The sequence below is a fragment of the Cherax quadricarinatus genome, chromosome 30 (genome assembly GCF_038502225.1).
Source record: "Cherax quadricarinatus isolate ZL_2023a chromosome 30, ASM3850222v1, whole genome shotgun sequence".
Lineage (NCBI taxonomy): Eukaryota > Metazoa > Arthropoda > Malacostraca > Decapoda > Parastacidae > Cherax > Cherax quadricarinatus.
Genome location: NC_091321.1, coordinates 26731795 through 26754838, shown reverse-complemented (window position 1 = coordinate 26754838; position 23044 = coordinate 26731795). Strand labels below are relative to the sequence as shown.

Here is a 23044-nt window from a genome sequence, read left to right as displayed (position 1 = left end):
ATACTCACCCAACATAGCAGTGGGAAGCAACGTATGAGAAGACACATAACAGAAGAGGAAATATAAAGACGGGAGGAAGAGCCAGAGGAAAGCAACATTGTGTTCATGATGTGCAACAGCGACCAGCAGGTCATTAAGACACGTGTGCAATAATTAAGTATCTTGTGGCTTCTTGTACTGAAGAAGCCTGCTGAGCAGGCGAAACGTCTCGCTACTTGCAATACCAAACAGTAGCACGTGTGTCTCAATCACAGAGGCATCGTAGGAATGTAGACGAGGCAAGGAAGACATCAGTAGGGAGGCGTGCAACAATGATGTTGCAACTATGAGTGATGGTGTAGTTGACGTAAGTGCAACATGACGGAGCAACACAAGCAACATCAATGAAAGATGTCAATAAAGTAGGAAAACTTTATCTGAATAAAGAATGAGGAACTGTCAAGAAATATTGTCAGTGGTGTCTGGGAGGAACACTTGACCGCAGCTGGTGGTCAACCAGTTGGTCAACCAGCTGATGGTCAACTAGGTGGTCAACCGGCTGGTGGTCAACCGGCTGGTGGTCAACCAGTTGGTGGTCAACCGGCTGGTGGTCAACCAGTTGGTGGTCAACCAGTTGGTGGTCGGTCAACCAGTTGGTGGTCAACCAGTTGGTGGTCAATCAGGTGGTGGTCAGCCATCATCCAGGATCACTAACAAGTGTTCAACAGTGAGAGGTGAACACGTGAAGAAGCACTGCAGGCGAACAATATCTGGTCATGAACACTGAACGAGGCAGGTAACACCGTCAGCTGACACTGTAAACACCGTCAGTTGACACTATAAACATCTAACACCGTCAGCTGACACTGTAAACATCAGCACTGAGCTGCCTGCCTCCAGTGTTTACCTTCAAGATACATGAAACTCTTGTTAGTTCTTCACACCAGACTAAATACAAGTAACATATTTACTGTGTAGTGTCATACATATATAGTTAGTGTGTAAACCACGTGTGAAGGCACGTGCGTCTCCACCACGTGTGACTGCACGTGCGTCTCCACTAAGTGTGTCTGCACCACTTCCGTAAGATATTCAACACTCAGTACTACGTGGTTACTAGCACTATGAGGACTCTCGTACTTAATGCTCATTAGTTGAGAGTTACTTGGGGTGACTGTCGGGTCCAGCCTTGTTGCAGCATCCTCTCTGTTGACATAGTGATGATGTAGTAGCCAGGCTTAGGTTAGGTTACCAGTACTTCTGGCAGTTTGTTAGACACACAAATGAGTATCAAACCTAATGCCAAGTATGTGGCCAGCCCTATACCTGGAGTATACCTGGTAGGGGTTTCAGGGGCTAACGCCCCCTCGGCCCGGTCCATGACCAGGCCTCGTCACTTCCGTGAACACTATGTGCTTAACTGTCCTCATACTCAGAAATATAGATAGACAGAATAATTACTTAAGTGATATGTCAAGATATGTTATTAATGAAAATAAGATACCAGATACATTAAGCAAATTTCCTAAATTTGTTTGTAACAGATAAATGAACTATGGATATAAATCCAGATGTACACCTGTAAATTACTTTGGGGCCTAGTTCCTAGGCCTTGTGTATCCATATGGTCTTGTGCTACCGTCCACAGGATGGATATGCGGTGCACAATAAACTAGCCACTTCGGCACCAAAATCTAATCTAAATATGGGTATCTCTCTAACGTGATAAATTAAGTTTGTTCATCACAAACTCTAACATCTTCGCCCTCCATGTCTCCGGTCTACCATGCTTCTGCAAATTCTCCCAGTTTATCTGCCGGTGGTTGGAATCTCGCATGCTCACTAGTTTTGTATTGCTTATGTCTGCCCTTCTGGTCACCGTCGCTATTACAATACCCACCATCGTTGTGTTGTCATTATTTGCGAGGCCTGATTATGGACCGGGGGAAGTTAACCCAAGGAACACCTTCCGGGTAGGTAGATAATATTCCTGTCTTGATGTCCTGCTGTTTGTTAGTGGGTTGTATATCACTGTTATCGCCACCTGGGTGGTTTAGGGGAAGGATCTATCACTAACAGAGTGGGATCATGGATGAAGGTGCGGTGGGGGATGGGAACGCTGGTGAGTAAAGGTTGAGAGCGTTGGGGGTTGGGATGAGGAGTGGTTGTGATATATGTTACTGCACTCAGAGGGGTTAGACTGTGGTTTAGGATGGAGGGAAGCGTACACGATACAACAGCATCAGGTCAAATTCAATCAAAATATGGGGATAAAATACTCAACAGCTGATTTTTGGGGGATGTAAACAAGACAGTAAAAGTTCTCTGGATCCAGCACCACCAAAGAATTGAAATCCAAGATGGCCATGATATTATTTTATTATTGAAAAATTCATAACCCTGTATCAAGTGATGAAGGAATAATATACGAGACTTGTACACAGTATGTTGTACACAGTATGTTGTATGTTGGAAAGCTGAGTGGAATGTCATTATTTTGGTGTAAAAATATAAAATGTCAGAAGAGTAATTAAGTGAAGTAAGATAAGTAAGACATTGTTCAGGTGAATTTTAAGTAAGAGTTAAAGTAATACAACAGTGAATAAGCTTAATAATCGTTTTTATAAGATGTTTAATGAAAGTGTCATTGTTATGTCAGATTATGTGACGACTCTGACACCTTCAGTTACACTGCTGTGCATCATACAGTGGACTCGTTTGAGTGAAACTCTAGTAAGTTTATTTAGACACAGGTACACATAAGTACAATTATCATAGTGTAAATTACGCAGGATAACCCAAAAATAGTCAAAGTGATTTAATGTGTGTGTGAACTTCCTTACGCTTTACTTAATTTTTCCAGCACCCAGGTACATGGGAGTCAACTTAGATGTGGGAGCATGTAAGTCGCTAACAGTGACTGCACATAAATAAATAGTTTAACCCATTTTTTCTGCAGCCGCAAGACCTACCACACCAGGGTTTGTAACCGCAGATCATACGCAGCACTTCGGCTGGGGTAACTGCTTTATCTATCTCTGTAGCTTCCATCGAGGCAGTTGGTCGCTAACACCATTCCACGGGAGATGTTTCATTGCCAGTTCACTGTTTTACAGTGTGATAGGTTCGGTATAAATGAAATTTGGCAGCTGCGTTTGTAGGAGGCAGTGATTCAGTCTTCAAGACAGAGAACAACCGGACATTGCTGACTGGTCGACCACACTTGATGCAGAGTTGTTCATTCATTGACTTTGTTCTTCCAGAGTCATAACCCCAGCTCTTGTTGCGGTATTTCTTCATAAGCAATGCTTCATAATTTAAATGTTTTTACCATTGCTGGTATTATCTACAGCTTTTATTTTCCCTTTCATGTAGATGAGAAAGTCTGCATAGTAGCCAGTGATCTTATACACTAACACGAGACGTACATGACAAACCATACCACGGGCGGGGATAGAACCTGCGATCAGTCACAAAACTCCAGACCGTCGCGTCAGCCACTGGACCACCTAACCACAATAAGATTCATCCAACTAGGTATATTTCTAGTGGTAGCTGGTCTAGTGGCTAACGCGACGGTCTGGAGTTTTGAGACTCTCTGATCGCGGGTTCTATTTCCGCCCGTGCTATGGTTTGTTTGCAATCGTGTCAGCATAGTTGCTGATCCCTGTGTTATATAGCATAGCATATTAGTATCATCCATGTGCTTTAGATAGGAGATCCCTTGTAGGCCTGTGACTTTGTGTGACGTCACGGGATGCGCATGTGTAGGCTCGTACCTCTGCCTCCCTCTCAGTCGGCGTAGACATCCAGGCTAGGACAGGCAGAGGCTGGGCTCCATTTCCCATCATCACAGTCTGACAATATATCGTTACCATCCAACAAGTGTGTCTACCTTCAACCCTCGATATCTCCATTTAAGAACCCCTACGATAATCGTGTCATTACGATTTCGTGAGTCGTATATGACACTCATAATGACTGGTTGTATTTCCTCCATACTGGAGAGATGGAGTGGGTTTCCGCTGCACAGCAACTGGATATTTGCATTTGGGAGGGTTAGTGACCAAAAGGTCTCGGACTGTTCCAACCACTAACTTCTCTCTCAGTCTGTTCGCTCATGCTGAGTGCTAGAGCAATAACGACGTTCAGGACTTTACAGTGTGTTAGCTGATGTACATTGCACAGCATGATGCTGTTGTGTCTTAGTGACTTTAGGGTGTGACGTCGCAGGTGACGTTGTGGCTTGGCAGGCTAGATGCTTCTTAGCCCACGGATAAGATTTTGTTTGGATTTTTAACCCCAAAGGGTTAGCCACTCAGGATTACCCAAGAAAGTCAGGCTGTCTTACTTCCAATAGGGTGCTCAATCTTGTCCCCCAGGATGCGACCCACACCACTCGACTAACACCCAGGTACCGACTTGCTTGCTAGGTGACCGGGACAACACGTGTAAAGAAACAAGCCCCATGTTTCTACAATTGTTGGGGATCGAACCACGGACACTCAATGTGTGAAGACAGCGTTGCCTACCAGGCCATGGGCTACCGTATGACGCCATACAGATGATAGTAAACTGACGCCAGAATTTGCTAGACAGAGTTTAGGGAATTAATAATTGTGAGTGTGTGTGTGCACTCACCTAGTTGTGGTTCCCAGGGTTGATTCACAGCTCTTGGTCCCGTCTCTTCAACTGGCCGCTACCCGATCACTCTTCCGGCTTCGTGAGCTTTATCATATCTCTTCTTAATTAAAGCTATGTATGGATTCTGCCTCCACTACATCACTACCCAGGCTATTCCACTTCCTGACAACTTTGTGAAGAAATATTTCCTAACATCCCTGTGGTTCATCTGAGTCTTCAGCTTCCAACTGTGACCCCTTGTTGTTGTGTCCCATCTCGAACATCCTTTCTCTGTCCACCTTGTTAGGGCCACAAGACATGATAATGTAGTAATTCTAGGAGACTTTAACTTTAGTCATATTGATTGGAATTTCTTGACTGGGAATTTAGAATCATACGACTTCTTAGAAGTAGTTCAGGATTGTTTTTTGAAGCAGTTTGTGACAGAACCTACAAGGGGTAATAACCTGCTTGACTTAGTTCTGGCAAACAATGAATCCCTTGTTAATAATTTAGAAGTTTCAGAGGAACTGGGTGCAAGCGACCACAAATCAATTACATTTAGCATTGAATGGAAGTATGATAGTAGGGATAACTCAGTAACAGTCCCAGATTTTCGCTTAGCAGATTACGATGGGCTTAGAGAACACTTATCATCTGTTACTGGGGTAACGAAGAGAGCTATCAATATGACAGTTTTCTGAACACTATACATGAGGCTCAAAGAACGTTTATTCCGTATAAAGAAATTAGATCAAATAGAAATGACCTAAAATGGATGAATAATAGGCTAAAATATCTACTAGGGCATAAGAAAGGAATTTATAGGCGTATCAAAAGAGGCGAGGGCCATCTTATGAATCAGTATATTGACATTAAGAGGGACATTAAAAAGGGGATAAGAAAAGCTAAAAGGGACTATGAAATTAAAGTTGCTAGGGATTCTAAAACTAACCCAAAAAGTTTTTTCCAGGTATATAGAACAAAAGTCAGAGATAAGATAGGTCCCCTTAAAAATAACTATGGGCATCTTACTGACAAAGAGAATGAAATGTGCTCGATTTTAAATAATTATTTTATCTCGGTTTTTACACAGGAAGACACTAACAATATTCCGATAATTAATTTTTATAGTGGGCCAGAAGAAGATAAATTATGTAACATCAGTCACTAGTGAAATGGTTGTGAAGCAGATAGACAGACTGAAGCAAAATAAGTCACCGGGTCTTGATGAGGTTTTTTCAAGGGTTCTAACGGAATGCAAAATGGAACTCTGTGAACCATTAACTAATATTTTTAATTTATCTCTTCAAACAGGTGTAGTGTCTGATATGTGGAAGATGGCTAATGTAATTCCTATTTTTAAAACAGGGGACAAGTCGTTACCGTCAAATTACCGCCCAATAAGCCTGACCTCAATTGTAGGCAAATTACTAGAGTTATTTATAGCTCAGATTATAAGAAGCCATCTCGATAAGCATAGCTTGATTAATGATACTCAGCATGGATTCACAAGAGGCCGGTCTTGTCTAACTAATTTATTAACTTTCTTCAGTAAGGCTTTTGAGGCTGTTGACCATGATAAAGAATTTGATATTATTTACTTAGATTTTAGTAAGGCATTTGATAGAGTTCCGCACCAAAGACTGTTGAAGAAAGTAGCAGCTCATGGCATTGGGAAAAGGGTGCTCTCGTGGATCGAATCATGGCTCACAGACAGGAAGCAGAGTGTGTCCATAAATGGGGTTAAATCCGAGTGGGGATCAGTAACAAGTGGCATTCCACAGGGATCAGTCTTGGGCCCATTGTTGTTTATAATATATATATCAATGATCTTGATGAAGGAATTACTAGTGATATGAGCAAATTCGCCGATGACACGAAGATAGGTAGGATAACTGATTCAAACGTAGATGTTAGGGAACTTCAGGAGGATTTAGAAAAACTCTACTCTTGGTCAGAAAAGTGGCAGATGCAGTTCAATGTAGATAAATGCAAGGTTCTGAAGCTCGGGAGTGCCCATAACCCTAGCACTTATAAGTTAAATAATGTAGAACTTAGCCATACAGATTGCGAAAAGGACTTGGGGGTTATGGTAAGCAGCAATCTTAAACCAAGACAGCAATGCCTAAACGTACGTAATAAGGCAAATACATTACTGGGATTTATATCAAGAAGTGTAAGCAACAGAAGTCCAGAGGTCATACTGCAGCTTTATACATCATTAGTAAGGCCTCACCTAGATTATGCAGCTCAATTCTGGTCTCCATATTACAGAATGGACATAAATTCGTTAGAAAACATTCAGCGTAGGATGACTAAATTAATACATAGCATCAGAAATCTTCCTTATGAAGAAAGATTGAAGACTCTTAAGTTACATTCACTTGTTAGACGAAGAATGAGGGGAGACCTGATCGAAGTGTATAAGTGGAAGATAGGTATTAATAAAGGGGATATTAACAAGGTCTTGAGGATCTCTCTCCAAGAGAGAACCTGCAGTAATGGATTTAAATTAAATAAGTTTAGATTTAGAAAGGACATAGGAAAGTATTGGTTTGGAAATAGGGTAGTTGATGAGTGGAACAGTCTACCTAGTTGGGTTATTGATGCTAGGACTTTGGGTAGTTTCAAATTTAGGTTGGATAAGTACATGAGTGGGATTGGTTGGATTTGAGTGGGACTTGCACATCACAGCTTATTTCTTGGGTAGCATTGAAAATTGGGTTGGTCAAATGTTTGTTAGTGGGATGAATTGTGAAGGTCCTGCCTAGTATGGGCCAACAGGCCTGCTGCAGTGTTCCTCCTTTCTTATATTCTTATGTACCTCTCAGTATTTTATATGTCGTTTTCATATCATCCCTATTTCTCCTGTCTTCCAGTGTCGTCAGGTCGATTTCCTTAACCTCTTGTTGCAAACCTTTGCACTTTCTCTAGTTTTGTGTGTGTGTGTGTGTGTGTGTGTGTGTGTACTCACCTATTTGTGGTTGCAGGGGTCGAGTCATAGCTCCTGGCCCTGCCTCTTCACTGATTGCTACTAGGTCCTCTCTCTCCCTGCTCCATGAGCTTTATCATACCTCGCCTTAAAACTATGTATAGTTCCCGCCTCCACTACTTCACTTTCTAGACTATTCCACGACTTGACTACTCTATGACTGAAGAAATACTTCCTAACATCCCTTTGATTCATCTGAGTCTTCAACTTCCAATTGTGACCTCTTGTGTCTGTGTCCCATCTCTGGAACATCCTGTCTTTGTCCACCTTGTCTATTCCGTGCAATATTTTATATGTCGTTATCATGTCTCCCCTGACCCTCCTGGCCTCCAGTGTCGTCAGGCCGATTTCCCTCAACCTTTCTTCGTAGGACAATCCCCGTAGCTCTGGGACTAGTCTTGTTGCAAGCCTTTGCACTTTCTCTAATTTCTTGACGTGCTTGACTAGGTGTGGATTCCAAACTGGTGCTGCATACTCCAGTATGGGCCTGACATAAATGGTATACAGTGTCTTGAACGACTCCTTACTGAGGTATCGGAACGCTATCCGTAGGTTTGCCAGGCGCCCGTATGCTGCAGCAGTTATCTGATTTATGTGCGCCTCAGGAGATATGCTCGGTGTTATACTCACCCCCAGATCTTTTTCCTTGAGTGAGGTTTGCAGTCTTTGGCCATCTAAACTATATTGTGTCTGCGGTCTTCTTTGCCCTTCCCCAATCTTCATGACTTTGCATTTGGCAGGGTTAAACTCAAGGAGCCAGTTGCTGGACCAGGCTTGTAGCCTGTCCAGGTCTCTTTGTAGTCCTGCCTGATCCTCATCCGATTTGATTCTTCTCATTAACTTCACATCATCTGCAAACAAGGACACTTCTGAGTCTATCCCTTCCGTTATGTCGTTCACATATACCAAGAACAGCACAGGTCCTAGGACTGACCCCTGTGGAACCCCGCTTGTCACAAGCGCCCACTCTGACACCTCGTCACGTACCATGACTCGTTGCCTCCCTGTCAGGTATTCTCTGATCCATTTCAGTGCCTTTCCTGTTATGTGTGCCTGATCTTCTAGCTTTTTCAGTAACCTCTTGTGAGGAACTGTGTCGAAGGCCTTTTTGCAGTCCAAAAAAATGCAGTCGATCCACCCCTCTCTCTCTTGTCTTACTTCTGTCACCTTGTCATAAAACTCTAGTAGGTTTGTGACACAGGATTTTCCTTCCCTGAAACCATGCTGGTTGTCAATTATACACTTGTTTCTTTCCAGGTGCTCCACCACTCTCCTCCTGATGATCTTCTCCATGACCTTGCATACTATACACGTTAGTGATACAGGTCTGTAGTTTAGTGCCTCATGTCTGTCTCCCTTTTTAAAAATTGGGACTACATTTGCCATCTTCCATACCTCAGGGAGTTGCCCAGTTTCAAATGATGTGTTGAAGATCTTTGTTAATGGCACACACAATATCTCTGCTCCCTCTTTAAGGACCCACGGAGAGATGTTGTCTGGTCCCACCGCCTTTGAGGCGTCAAGTTCGCATAGCAGCTTCTTCACTTCCTCCTTGGTTATATGTACCTCATCCAGCACTTGCTAGTGTACCCCCCTGTTCTGATTTCCTGGAGTCCTACTGGTTTCCACTGTAAATACTTCTTTAAATCTCGTGTTGAGCTCCTGACATACCTCTCGGTCGTTGCTTGTGAATTCCCCATCACCCTTCCTCAGTCTGATTACCTGGTCCTTGACTGTTGTTTTCCTCCTGATGTGGCTGTACAACAGCTTCGGGTCAGTCTTGACTTTCGATGCTATGTCATTTTCATATCGTCTCTGAGCCTCCCTTCTTATCTGTGCATATTCATTTCTGGCTCTTCGGCTAATCTCTTTATTTTCCTGAGTTCTGTCTTCTGTACCTTTTCCATTCTCTAGTACACCTAGTTTTTGCCTCCCTACACCTTTGGGTGAACCAAGGACTCGTTCTGTTCTTCCCATTATTTCTGTTTCCCTTGGGAACAAACCTCTCCTCTGCCTCCTTGCATTTTGTTGCCACATAGTCCATCATTTCTTGTACTGGTTTTCCTGTCAGTTCCCTCTCCCACTGAATGTTTTGAAGGAAGTTCCTCATGCCTGAGTAGTTCCCCCTTTTGTAGTTTGGTTTTTCCCACCCTATTCCTGCTACTCTCTCCACTTGGAGCTCAACTATGTAGTTGAAGCACAGAACGACATGATCACTAGCTCCCAGGGGCCTTTCATACAAGATATCCTCGATGTCTGAACTACTCAAGGTGAATACAAGGTCCAGTCTTGCTGGTTCATCTTCTCCTCTCTCTCTGGTAGTGTCTCTAACATGTTGATGCATGAGGTTTTCCAGTACTACATCCATCATCTTGGCTCTCCATGTTTCAGAACCCCCATGGGGCTCCAGGTTTTCCCAGTCAATCTCCTTGTGATTGAAATCACCCATAACTAGTAACTTTGCTCCCCCCACGTGTGCTCTCCTGGCCACCTCGGCTAGTGTGTCGACCATGGCTCTGTTGCTCTCATCGTATTCTTCTCTTGGTCTCCTGCAGTTCTGTGGTGGGTTGTACATTACTGCAATTATCACCTTATGTCCCTCAGACTGGATTGTTCCTACTAAGTAGTCCCTTTCACCCGTGCCATCCATTCCTTCCATTTTCTCAAAACCCCACTGGCTTTTAATGAGCAGTGCAACTCCTCCTCCCCCTCTCCTCCCTCTGTCTTTCCTGAGGATTTGATATCCGGGTGGAAAGATTGAATCTGTTATTATTCTGGTGAGTTTTGTTTCTGTGAGTGCTATTATGTCTGGGGATGTCTCCTTGATTCTTTCGTGCCACTCCTCATACTTATTTGTTATTCCATCTGCATTTGTATACCATACCTTCAACTTCTTTTCTAAGACTGTGGTCTGGGAGGTGTATTGGGGTTGGGGAAGTGGGAGACCTGATAAGGAACTATGGGTGGTTGCTGTGGGGGTGGAGTTTGTACTGTAGTGGGTGGGGGCATTGGATATGGCATGGGTGTTTTGGTTTAGAGTGTTTGGCTGCACTGGGGTTGACCTTGTTGGGAGGCTTCTATAGGAAGCTGTGAGGTAGGTTGTATTTGATCATCTTCCTGTGTCTGGGATCTCCTGTCTGTCTTCTCCATCCCCTCTCTTTCCTCCTTTCGCCTTTGTACCATCTCTCTCAGTTTCCGCCTTTCGTCTTGTGTTCTGTCGCGGTCGAGATACACCTTCCTGTATGCCGGCATGTCCCTTAATTGTGCTTTCTCCTGCAGTATCCTGTTCCGAGTTGATTCTGCCTTGAAGGTCACTTTCACTGGCCAGGTTCTTTTTTTTACAAACCCCCCTATTCTCCGAAAATTTTCCAGCTGGGTCATGTCATCTTCTCCGATTGCTTTCATGATGCTTTCAATTGCTTTTTTTTCCCTTGTTTTCTTGCTTCATATGTTTCCCCTTCAACTTCCTGTAGCCCATACACAAAGACTGACCTCACCCTTTCATTCTCCCACTGCATATCCCTGTGTATCCCCTCATTCAATTTGATTTCCTCCATTGCAGCTTTCCTTTCTTCAGTTTCACTAGCTACTGTACATGGGCTCAGTGGCCTGTCATTTTCCCTTCTCGGCTTTCCCTGGGCTCTGTTGTGGTCTTTTAGGGCCTCCACATATAGCTTAGCTCTTTCATTTACTACAGTCTCCACTGATAGAGCTTCTACATGCAGTTTTGCTCCTCCTTTTCCTACAGTCCCCTTATTTGTGGCTGAGGTAGCGGTCTCTGTTGTCAATCCCAAAATGTTCTTTAGTTCTTTAGGCTGTTTCAGATTTTCCAGTTCCTCTTCTAAACTCTGTATCCTGGCCTCTGCTGCTTTGACTTTCACCTCCCACTTCCTGCTTTCCATGTCTATCCTCTCTCCCATTCTCATGCTAAGTTCTTCTAGTTTCTTTTCCCATTCTTGTTCCCTTTTTTGAGCTCTGCTGCCCAATCTTCCTTTGCAGTTTCCTCCTCCTGTCCCTTGGGTTTTCTTGCTGCTCTCTGGCAACCCATTTTTGTTTTATCCTGATTGCCTCAGAGTGGGAAACCTATGTAATTCTGTATGTTAGGTTAGTATTGTATATGTCAGAGTGTGGGGGGGGGAGGTAGAGGAGGAACTGTGGCTATATGGGAGAGTAGTGGGGAGGGGGAGTGGGAAGGTGAGTGAAGCAAGTGGGTAAGTGGGTGAGTGGGAGAGGGAGAGGTGGGGAGGGGGAGGGTGAAAGAGGGAGGGGAGGGATCAGGTGAAGGAGTGAGATGTCGGTGGGGGAGGGGGGGAGTGTGTGTGTGAGTCTGGCAATATGTGTGTGTGTGTGTGTGTGTGTGTGTGTGTGTGTTTGTTGTGTTTGTTGTGTGTTTGTTGTGTGTGTGTTGTGTGTGTGGGTGTGTGTGGGTGTGTGGTTGTGTGTGGTTGTGTGTGGGTGTGTGTGGGTGTGTGTGGGGGTGTGTGGGTGGGTGTGTGGGTGTGTGTGGGTGTGTGTGGGTGTGTGGGGGTGTGTGGGGGTGTGTGGGGGTGTGTGGGGGGTGTGGTGTGTGGGGGTGTGGGGTGTGTGTGTGTGTGTGTGTGGGTGTGTGTGGGTGTGTGTGGGTGTGTGTGGGTGTGTGGGTGTGTGTGGGTGTGTGGGGGTGTGTGGGGGTGTGTGTGGGTGTGTGTGGGTGTGGGTGTGTGTGGGTGTGTGTGGGTGTGTGTGGGTGTGTGTGGGTGTGTGTGGGTGTGTGTGGGTGTGTGTGGGTGTGTGTGGGTGTGTGGGTGTGTGGGTGTGCGTGCGCACACTAGGCTACGCTACTCTTTTGAAGATTATAAAAAAATTTTCACAATCAATTCCTTATTAATATGCACTAATATATACTATATAATATTAATTGCGTACACTTGTGTTTGTGTGTGTGTGTGTGTTTACTAGCTTGTCGTTCTTTGAAAAAGAGGGGGGGGGGGTCACGTTAACACTATTTGTTATTGTTGTTGTTTCACCGGTACTCTCCCGGCCCAGATCTTCGCACACTAGGCTACTTTACTTTTTGAAGATTATAGGATTATTTTTTCCCACTCAATTCCTTATTAATATATACTAATGTTTATTATACAATAATTACTGGTGCACACGTCTGTTTGCATGTGCGTACTTGTTTACTAGCTTGTCCCTCAGAAAAACGGGGGGGGGGGGTTCACTAGGCTACACAACTCTTTTGGAGTTTACCTGGCGATATTTAGATAATTTACTAACCACTATCTATCTCCTGGTACTGAAATAGGGAGAGAGATGGTATAGCATACAACCAGCAGGGCGAGACACTTGAGACTTTAGACACTAACCAAAATTAACCACAAATAGGCAAGTGATGTCGTCTGCACAACAATGGAGGTTCCTGCTGGTCGGCTATCAACTCCTTCAATTTTGTAACTCCTTCAGGAACTTTATCATGCATTCAAGTTTTTATTTTCTTTTTCTTTTAAGACTTGATATTCCCTCTTTTTTCTTTAGTACAGTATTATGGTCATAACAAGTCTGATGATGTTAGCTACATTCACAACACCAACAGCTGGGGATTGACTAATTTTTTCTTACTTTCAGTATTTACTTAATCACTCTTTTATGACCTTATCACTACACTGCTGCTATAATCAACCCACATATGTATTTGTTAATATTTCAGATCACACCGTTAACCCAATTAACTGTTTGGATATTTTGTCAACACTGCGGCCAGTAGCCTGATCAGCTGACTGCTACCCTCCCTCACTCAAATTTCATTCAAATTTAAATTGTAAAATTCTTGATCCTATCACATTATTCGCACTCTTGAAAGCTATTACACTCTTGTAGGTATGTTCACTGATTCACTCACGTACGATGACCGCTAATAATATCTTAGGACAGCCACTAGAACGCTAAATCCTGGGAGCACTATTTAGCGATACTGCTTCACGTGTACTCACCTAGTTGTACTCACCTAGTTGAGGTTGCGGGGGTCGAGTCCGAGCTCCTGGCCCCGCCTCTTCACTGATCGCTACTAGGTCACTCTCCCTGAGCCGTGAGCTTTATCATACCTCTGCTTAAAGCTATGTATGGATCCTGCCTCCACTACATCGCTTCCCAAACTATTCCACTTACTGACTACTCTGTGGCTGAAGAAATACTTCCTAACATCCCTGTGATTCATCTGTGTCTTCAGCTTCCAACTGTGTCCCCTTGTTACTGTGTCCAATCTCTGGAACATCCTGTCTTTGTCCACCTTGTCAATTCCTCTCAGTATTTTGTATGTCGTTATCATATCCCCCCTATCTCTCCTGTCCTCCAGTGTCGTCAGGTTGATTTCCCTTAACCTCTCCTCGTAGGACATACCTCTTAGCTCTGGGACTAGTCTTGTTGCAAACCTTTGCACTTTCTCTAGTTTCTTTACGTGCTTGGCTAGGTGTGGGTTCCAAACTGGTGCCGCATACTCCAATATGGGCCTAACGTACACGGTGTACAGGGTCCTGAATGATTCCTTATTAAGACGTGTGTGTGTGTGTGTGTGTGTGTGTGTGTGTGTGTGTGTGTGTGTGTGTGTGTGTGTGTGTGTGTAGCCATTAATGAGCGCAGGTAGGATGTTGGGTGCTCAGTCAGGCTGCGCTCTGAGCACATGTCTGTGGGCCTGTCTGTACTGCTGATAGAACATGGGGGAGGGGGAGGGGGAGGGGGGAGGGGGGAGGGGATGGGAGGTAGTAACACACACTCACCTCTGTCGTACTGTAAATGGCAGTGATTAGGCTGTGTAGCTACATCAGCAGGTGGCAAGGTGCAGAGGTGACACTTGAACACGTGGTTAAGACAACTGGGTCCTCTCTCAGCCTCCCACGCTAAGAGGCGCCTGAGTTTCCCTGTCTCCTAATATGTTTCTTTTCCCCTATAATCTACCTTGTCCATTATTACTATCGTATTTGCTTTGTCTGCTTTCGTAAGGTGACGTCCAGGATCTTAAGTCATGGTATAACTTAAATCTTACATGACAGTTGTGTTGTCGAGGTTTGAGCTTCGTTCAAACCTCTACCACACAACCATGTTTGAGCATAAATCCTGCCTGTACTTGATGTAGCTAGGAGACACGGCAAGATAACTTGTTGGTAGGCGGATGCTGCTTGTCTCGTAGCTCGTTGCTAGAACACTCAGCTCACACACTGAGGTCCGTGGTTCGATTCCCGGTACGGGTGAAAACATATGGACGTGTTCACTTAAGACACCTGCTGTCCCTGTTCACATAGCAGTAGATAGGTACCTGGGTGTTAGCCGACTGGCGTGAGTCGCATCTTGGGGATAAACTGACCTAATCTGCCTGAAATGCTCGGCAAAAGATGTTTTTTTTATACAGTAGTAAGTCACTGATGTCAGCTATGGTAGGCTTAGGTATATAGTAGAGTGCGCTGGTTAGCAGCCACAGCAGACCTAAGCCTAGCGAGAGAGTACAGGGGGGGGGGGGGTTGCTGCTCGTAGGCCTACTGAAGACGTCAAGATGCAACAAGATCTGGTGTTGATGAAAATGATATATAATATTAACAAGTTGATGATTACGACACATCAACGACACAAAACGTTTCATCAACGACACAAAACGTTTCATCAACGACACAAAACGTTTCATCAACGACACAAAACGTTTCATCAACGACACAAAACGTTTCATCAACGACACAAAACGTTTCATCAATAAAGACACATCAACGACAGTTGATGTGTCTTTATTGATGAAACGTTTTACTGACACTAAATAGCAACAGCAGCAGCAACAGCAGCAGCAGCAACAACAGCAACAGCAGCAACAGCAGCAATAGCAACAGCAGCAATAGCAACAATAGCAACAGCAGCAATAGCAACAGCAGCAATAGCAACAGCAGCAGCAGCAGCAACAGCAGCAGCAGCAACAGCAGCAGCAGCAGCAACAGCAGCAGCAGCAGCAATAGCAACAGCAGCAATAGCAACAGCAGCAATAGCAACAGCAGCAATAGCAACAGCAACAGCAGCAGCAGCAGCAACAGCAGCAGCAATAGCAACAGCAGCAATAGCAACAGCAGCAATAGCAACAGCAGCAATAGCAACAGCAGCAATAGCAACAGCAGCAATAGCAGCAACAGCAGCAGCAGCAGCAATAGCAACAGCAGCAGCAATAGCAACAGCAGCAGCAGCAGCAACAGCAGCAGCAGCAGCAATAGCAACAGCAGCAATAGCAACAGCAGCAATAGCAACAGCAGCAGCAGCAACAGCAGCAATAGCAACAGCAGCAATAGCAACAGCAGCAATAGCAACAGCAGCAGCAGCAGCAACAGCAGCAGCAGCAGCAATAGCAACAGCAGCAATAGCAACAGCAGCAATAGCAACAGCAGCAATAGCAACAGCAGCAATAGCAACAGCAGCAATAGCAGCAGCAGCAATAGCAGCAGCAGCAGCAATAGCAGCAGCAGCAGCAATAGCAGCAGCAGCAGCAATAGCAGCAGCAGCAGCAGCAATAGCAGCAGCAGCAGCAATAGCAGCAGCAGCAGCAATAGCAGCAGCAGCAGCAGCAGCAGCAGCAACAGCAGCAGCAATAGCAGCAGCAACAGCAATAGCAGCAGCAATAGCAGCAGCAGCAGCAGCAGCAATAGCAGCAGCAGCAGCAGCAGCAATAGCAGCAGCAGCAATAGCAGCAACAGCAGCAGCAATAGCAGCAGCAATAGCAGCAGCAACAGCAGCAGCAATAGCAGCAGCAATAGCAGCAGCAGCAGCAATAGCAGCAGCAGCAGCAATAGCAGCAGCAGCAGCAATAACAGCAGCAACAGCAGCAGCAGCAATGAAAATTATGTACTATAGCTCGAGAGGGATTCGGGGGTCAACACAACCGCGGTCCGGTCTGTGACCAGGTCTAGTGTTGGATCACCGTCTGATCAACTAAGCTGTTACCGCTGGCCGCACGCAAACCGATGTATAAGCCACAGCCCGGCTCGTCAGGTACTGATTTTAGGTGCCTGTCCAGGAACTTCTTGAAGACAGCCAGGGGTCCTGAAGACAGCCAGGGGTCTTTTGGCAGTCCCCCTTATGTATGCTGGGAAGCAGTTGAACAATCTTGGGCCCCTCACACTTATCATGGAGATGAACTCTTCTCCAGGCTGAGGGACTGACCACCTCAAAGGTTGATGGACTGATTACATCATCTTTATTGCATGACTGCTGTTCCCTTTGTATTTGACTGAAGAAGCCTACTGTGTAGGCGGAACGTTTCATTAATAAAGATACCCAACTGTAGCACATGTGTCTTAATCTTCAAGGTCTGGCGTACTCAGCTGTGACTTTGAACTAGGATCACCAGATGGCAGCACCAAGCCAAGGTGGCACGGTGCGAAATACAAGCCTGGCATGACGGACGGTGGGTCATGCGCTGGCATGACGGACGGTGGGTCATGCGCTGGCATGACGGACGGTGGGTCATGCGCCTGGTAATCCAGTAAGAATACCCTTAAAGGAGATAAGAGATTGTCAGTGCCAATACTAGTGTAAATCCAGGTGTAAATCTATTTTTACCTTTGTTGTTGTTGTCGTTGCTGTCGTTGCTGCTGTTGCCGTTGCTGTCGTTGTAGTTGTCGTTGCTGCTGTTGTCGTTGCTGTTGTCGTTGCTGTTGTCGTTGCTGCCGTTGTCGTTGCTGCCGTTGTCGTTGCTGCCGTTGTCGTTGCTGCCGTTGTCGTTGCTGCCGTTGTCGTTGCTGCCGTTGTCGTTGCTGCCGTTGTCGTTGCTGCCGTTGTCGTTGCTGCTGTTGTCATTGCTACTGTCGTTGCTGTTGTTGTCGTTGCTGTCGTTGTCGTTGCTGCCGTTGTCGTTGCTGCCGTTGCTGCTGTTGTCGTTGCTGTTGTTGTCGTTGCTGTCGTTGTCGTTGCTGCCGTTGTCGTTGCTGCCGTTGTCGTTGCTGTCGTTGCTGCTGGTGTCGTTGTTGTTGGTGTTACCATGGTAGTGGTTGCCACACCCTCACACTGGCTGTCACTAATAATAATCATCTCACATTCTGAGTGAGATTCACAATACAGCAGCTGCAACAGTTCAAAATTTATCCATGATTAGGAAAATTTAGACGATGTTTCTCTCTGTTCTGGTCTTTAACAGACCGAAACGTCACTAGCATCTCTTAAATTATTAGTTAGTGGTAAGTCGACGAACAATATAAACTGTGTATATAATGTACGTTTCAATTTTAGTAATATAGACTTAATTTGTTTTGTGTTCTCTGAGGTTACAGGTGGTCAGGTGTTTACCCGACCAGCCTGGTGTCTACCAGCCTGGTGTCTACCAGCCTGGTGTCTACCAGCTTGGTGTCTACCAGGTGACAGGTCCAAGGATCATGGTTCCCGCAGCCCGCTCTCTCTCCAAGCCTCTTGTTTGAAGGACAGGGCCTCCTGCTTGAAGGACAGGGCCTCCTGCTTGAAGGACAGGGCCTCCTGCTTGAAGGACAGGGCCTCCTGCTTGAAGGACAGGGCCTCCTGCTTGAAGGACAGGGCCTCCTGCTTGAAGGACAGGGCCTCCTGCTTGAAGGACAGGGCCTCCTGCTTGAAGGACAGGGCCTCCTGCTTGAAGGACAGGGCCTCCTGCTTGAAGGAGAGGGCCTCCTGCTTGAAGGACAGTGTTGTGAGGGTTCGTGGAGATTTGATGGTTGGAGTGAAACAAGTCGTTGGGTGTTAACGCTTATATTGCAGACTGTGATAAGGGAGAGCCCAAACTGCCTGTCCTGTCGCCTGCTAGGCCTACGGGGAACTGAGACCGATGCAGCGCATCCCACGCACTCATGCGGCATCACGTGACGTCACACAAACTAGTCACTGGGCCTAGCAAGGGGTCGTGTATGTAAAACATATGGATGGTACTATGATACTCAGATAACATATACATATACAGGTGATCAGCAACTATGCTGACAACAGTGCCTCCTGCTTGAAGGACAGTGCCTCCTGCTTGAGGGACAGCGCCTCCTGCTTGAGGGACAGCGCCTTCTGCTTGAAGGACAGGGCCTCCTGCTTGAAGGACAGGGCCTCCTGCTTGAACGACAGCGCCTCCTGCTTGAACGACAGCGCCTCCTGCTTGAACGACAGCGCCTCCTGCTTGAACGACAGCGCCTCCTGCTTGAACGACAGCGCCTCCTCCTTGAACGACAGCGCCTCCTCCTTGAACGACAGCGCCTCCTCCTTGAAGGACAGCGCCTCCTCCTTGAAGGACAGCGCCTCCTCCTTGAAGGACAGCGCCTCCTCCTTGAAGGACAGCGCCTCCTCCTTGAAGGACAGCGCCTCCTCCTTGAAGGACAGCGCCTCCTCCTTGAAGGACAGCGCCTCCTCCTTGAAGGACAGCGCCTCCTCCTTGAAGGACAGCGCCTCCTCCTTGAAGGACAGTACCTCCTCCTTGAAGGACAGCGCCTCTTTCTTGAAGAACAGGGCCTCCTGCTTGAGGGACAGGGCCTCCTGCTTGAGGGACAGGACCTCCAAGCTTATGGTGTTTATAATTTCCGGTTGAAGGTGAGACCACAACCTGTCTGATGAAGACCAGGCACCAGAGGCTAGGTCAAGGCACTCTTGAAGACAACTGGATACTGACTTTGCATTTTAATTTGTCCTCCTAAATTCTAAGTCAATTTCTCCCATAATGTTTTCAGCTAATTTTTCAATTTGCGTTATTTACGTTAGGTTAACTCATGTCCCCTGTTAATTAACATTAAGCAATTATAACATGCCACAGTGTCAAGAAATTAAATATTATATAGAGGCTATGTAAATTTTTGAAAAGCAGAGACTCACTGACACTACACAGCCAGATAATCACTGTTTAAGGCTGTTGTAACAGTGATCCATGTTACACGCTAGCTGGAGATTCGTCTGTAAAAACTTGCATTTGTGGTCACAGTGGTGCCTGTGCTAACCTTCCTATGGTGTAGAAATATACCTAGTTGGATGAATCTTATTGTGGCTAGCTGGTCTAGTGGCTAACGCGACGGTCTGGAGTTTTGACTCTCTGATCGCGGGTTCTAACCCCGCCCGTGGTATGGTTTCCATGCGGCCATGCCACTGTCTTAGCCACAGTAAATTACTGACTTAATGTAGGTTGATGGACTGTAGTTGAAGGAGAGGATTTCCAACTCCCAAACTTTTTATAATCAGTAAATTTTGCGCAGTTTACCATGTCCTGTACTCCCATAAGAAATAATTTCTGTGTGTACATTTGGAATAAGTTCCCTTTTTTCATACAGAGTTCTGGCCTGCACTCGAGGGAGGACAATTTGAGGAATTTTAAAAGTTACCCATAATTTAGAAGTGTGAATTAATGTTTGTGGTGAAAGTTGCCTTTTTCCATTCCAGTATTTCCTTAGCCTGACTTATTGATGAATAACAACTTCCACGACCTCAACATCTACAGTTAAGACCTGCGGCCGAAGCTGTTAGGCGCACGAGTTATGTGCGGTCGTACGCTGACGTAACTTGAAGTGCGCTGCTGCATGCGTCAGCTGGCGGAAGTTATAGCGTACGTTCTTCACATTATAACATTCAACCTGACAGCAGCCTCTTCTATCGAATATCAACAAGAAATCATTGGTTCAGTAGTTCCTGTCTTCCATGTTTCCACGTCTCAAAACACACAGTTTACTGTTCATAACTATTTTTTTTTTCAACCATAGTTCTGTGGATCACACTGATGGTTCACCTTCAACATATTTTTTTAAAGTCTGACCGAAATAAAAATACTAAAACAGATCCAGGATTACAATGAAATAGTAAAGATAATTAAGTAACTTATTACAGAGTAAAATATATGTTCCAACACAACTTTATTATATCTCATGTCCAGTTATTGTGGCTTTATATGTCTACCAACACTTTCACATGTCTACCAACACTTTCACATGTCTACCAACACTTTCACATGTCTACCAACACTTTTATATGTCTACCAACACTTTTATATGTCTACCAACACTTTTATATGTCTACCAACACTTTTATATGTCTACCAACACTTTTATATGTCTACCAACACTTTTATATGTCTACCAACACTTTTATATGTCTACCAACACTTTTATATGTCTACCAACACTTTTATATGTCTACCAACACTTTCACATGTCTACCAACACTTTCACATGTCTACCAACACTTTTATATGTCTACCAACACTTTTATATGTCTACCAACACTTTTATATGTCTACCAACACTTTTATATGTCTACCAACACTTTTATATGTCTACCAACACTTTTATATGTCTACCAACACTTTTATATGTCTACCAACACTTTTATATGTCTACCAACACTTTTATATGTCTACCAACACTTTTATATGTCTACCAACACTTTTATATGTCTACCAACACTTTTATATGTCTACCAACACTTTTACATGTCTACCAACACTTTTATATGTCTACCAACACTTTTACATGTCTACCAACACTTTTATATGTCTACCAACACTTTTATATGTCTACCAACACTTTTATATGTCTACCAACACTTTTATATGTCTACCAACACTTTTATATGTCTACCAACACTTTTATATGTCTACCAACACTTTTATATGTCTACCAACACTTTTATATGTCTACCAACACTTTTACATGTCTACCAACACTTTTACATGTCTACCAACACTTTTACATGTCTACCAACACTTTTACATGTCTACCAACACTTTTACATGTCTACCAACACTTTTACATGTCTACCAACACTTTCACATGTCTACCAACACTTTCACATGTCTACCAACACTTTTACATGTCTACCAACACTTTTACATGTCTACCAACACTTTTACATGTCTACCAACACTTTTACATGTCTACCAACACTTTTACATGTCTACCAACACTTTTACATGTCTACCAACACTTTTACATGTCTACCAACACTTTTACATGTCTACCAACACTTTTACATATCTACCAACACTTTTACATATCTACCAACACTTTTACATATCTACCAACACTTTTACATATCTACCAACACTTTTACATGTCTACCAACACTTTTACATGTCTACCAACACTTTTACATGTCTACCAACACTTTTACATGTCTACCAACACTTTTACATGTCTACCAACACTTTTACATGTCTACCAACACTTTTACATGTCTACCAACACTTTTACATGTCTACCAACACTTTTACATGTCTACCAACACTTTTACATGTCTACCAACACTTTTACATGTCTACCAACACTTTTACATGTCTACCACCACTTTTACATGTCTACCACCACTTTTACATGTCTACCAACACTTTTACATGTCTACCAACACTTTTACATGTCTACCAACACTTTTACATGTCTACCAACACTTTCACATGTCTACCAACACTTTCACATGTCTACCAACACTTTCACATGTCTACCAACACTTTTATGCGTCTAGTAACACTAGTGTATGTCTACCACTTATATATCTAGCAAGTGTTTCTTATATTTTACGAAACACATGTCAATATTATTGTAAGTTATCAGAGTTGTGATTAACAGTGCATAAGAATATGTAGGTACGAGACCTGACACAACCTCAACTACCTGACAACACCAGTGCCACAAGCCAAGCTAGTTCATTACTACTAGTTCGGTCATGTACTAGACAAGGCAGTTCAACACTACTAGCTCGGTCATGTGTAAACAACCATGGGAGGGGGATGGGTCAACCATGGGATGACGTGATGGGGTTGGGTCAACCATGGGAGGGGGCTGGGTCAACCATGGGATGACGTGAGGGGGTTGGGTCAACCCTGGGATGACGTGAGGGGGTTGGGTCAACCCTGGGATGACGTGAGGGGGTTGGGTCAACCCTGGGATGACGTGAGGGGGTTGGGTCAACCCTGGGGTGACGTGAGGGGGCTGGGTCAACCCTGGGATGGATTGAGGGCTAGGTCAACCATGGGATGGAGTGAGAGGGCTGGATCAACCATGGGATGGAGTGAGAGGGCTGGGTCAACCATGGGATGGAGTGAGAGGGCTGGGTCAACCATGGGATGGAGTGAGAGGGCTGGGTCAACCATGGGATGGAGTGAGAGGGCTGGGTCAACCATGGGATGGAGTGAGAGGGCTGTATCAACCATGGGATGGAGTGAGAGAGCTGGATCAACCATGCGATGGAGTGAGAGGTCTGGGTCAACCATGGGATGGAGTGAGAGGGCTGGGTCAACCATGGGATGGAGTGAGAGGGCTGGGTCAACCATGGGATGGAGTGAGAGGGCTGTGTCAACCATGGGATGGAGTGAGAGGGCTGGGTCAACCATGTAATGCAATGAGAGGGCTGGGTCAACCATGGGATGGAGTGAGAGGGCTGGGTCAACCATGGGATGGAGTGAGATGGCTGGGTCAACCATGGGATGGAGTGAGAGGTCTGGGTCAACCATGGGATGGAGTGAGAGGG

At 45.0% G+C, this 23044-nt stretch overlaps 1 protein-coding gene across 2 annotated transcripts in view; it reads right to left on the bottom strand.

Annotated features, from left to right (window-relative positions):
* Nucleotides 1-23044, bottom strand: part of LOC128692768 (high affinity cAMP-specific and IBMX-insensitive 3',5'-cyclic phosphodiesterase 8B) — a 659454-nt gene that overhangs the window by 455147 nt on the left and 181263 nt on the right. The gene's annotated exons all lie outside the window — the stretch shown is intronic.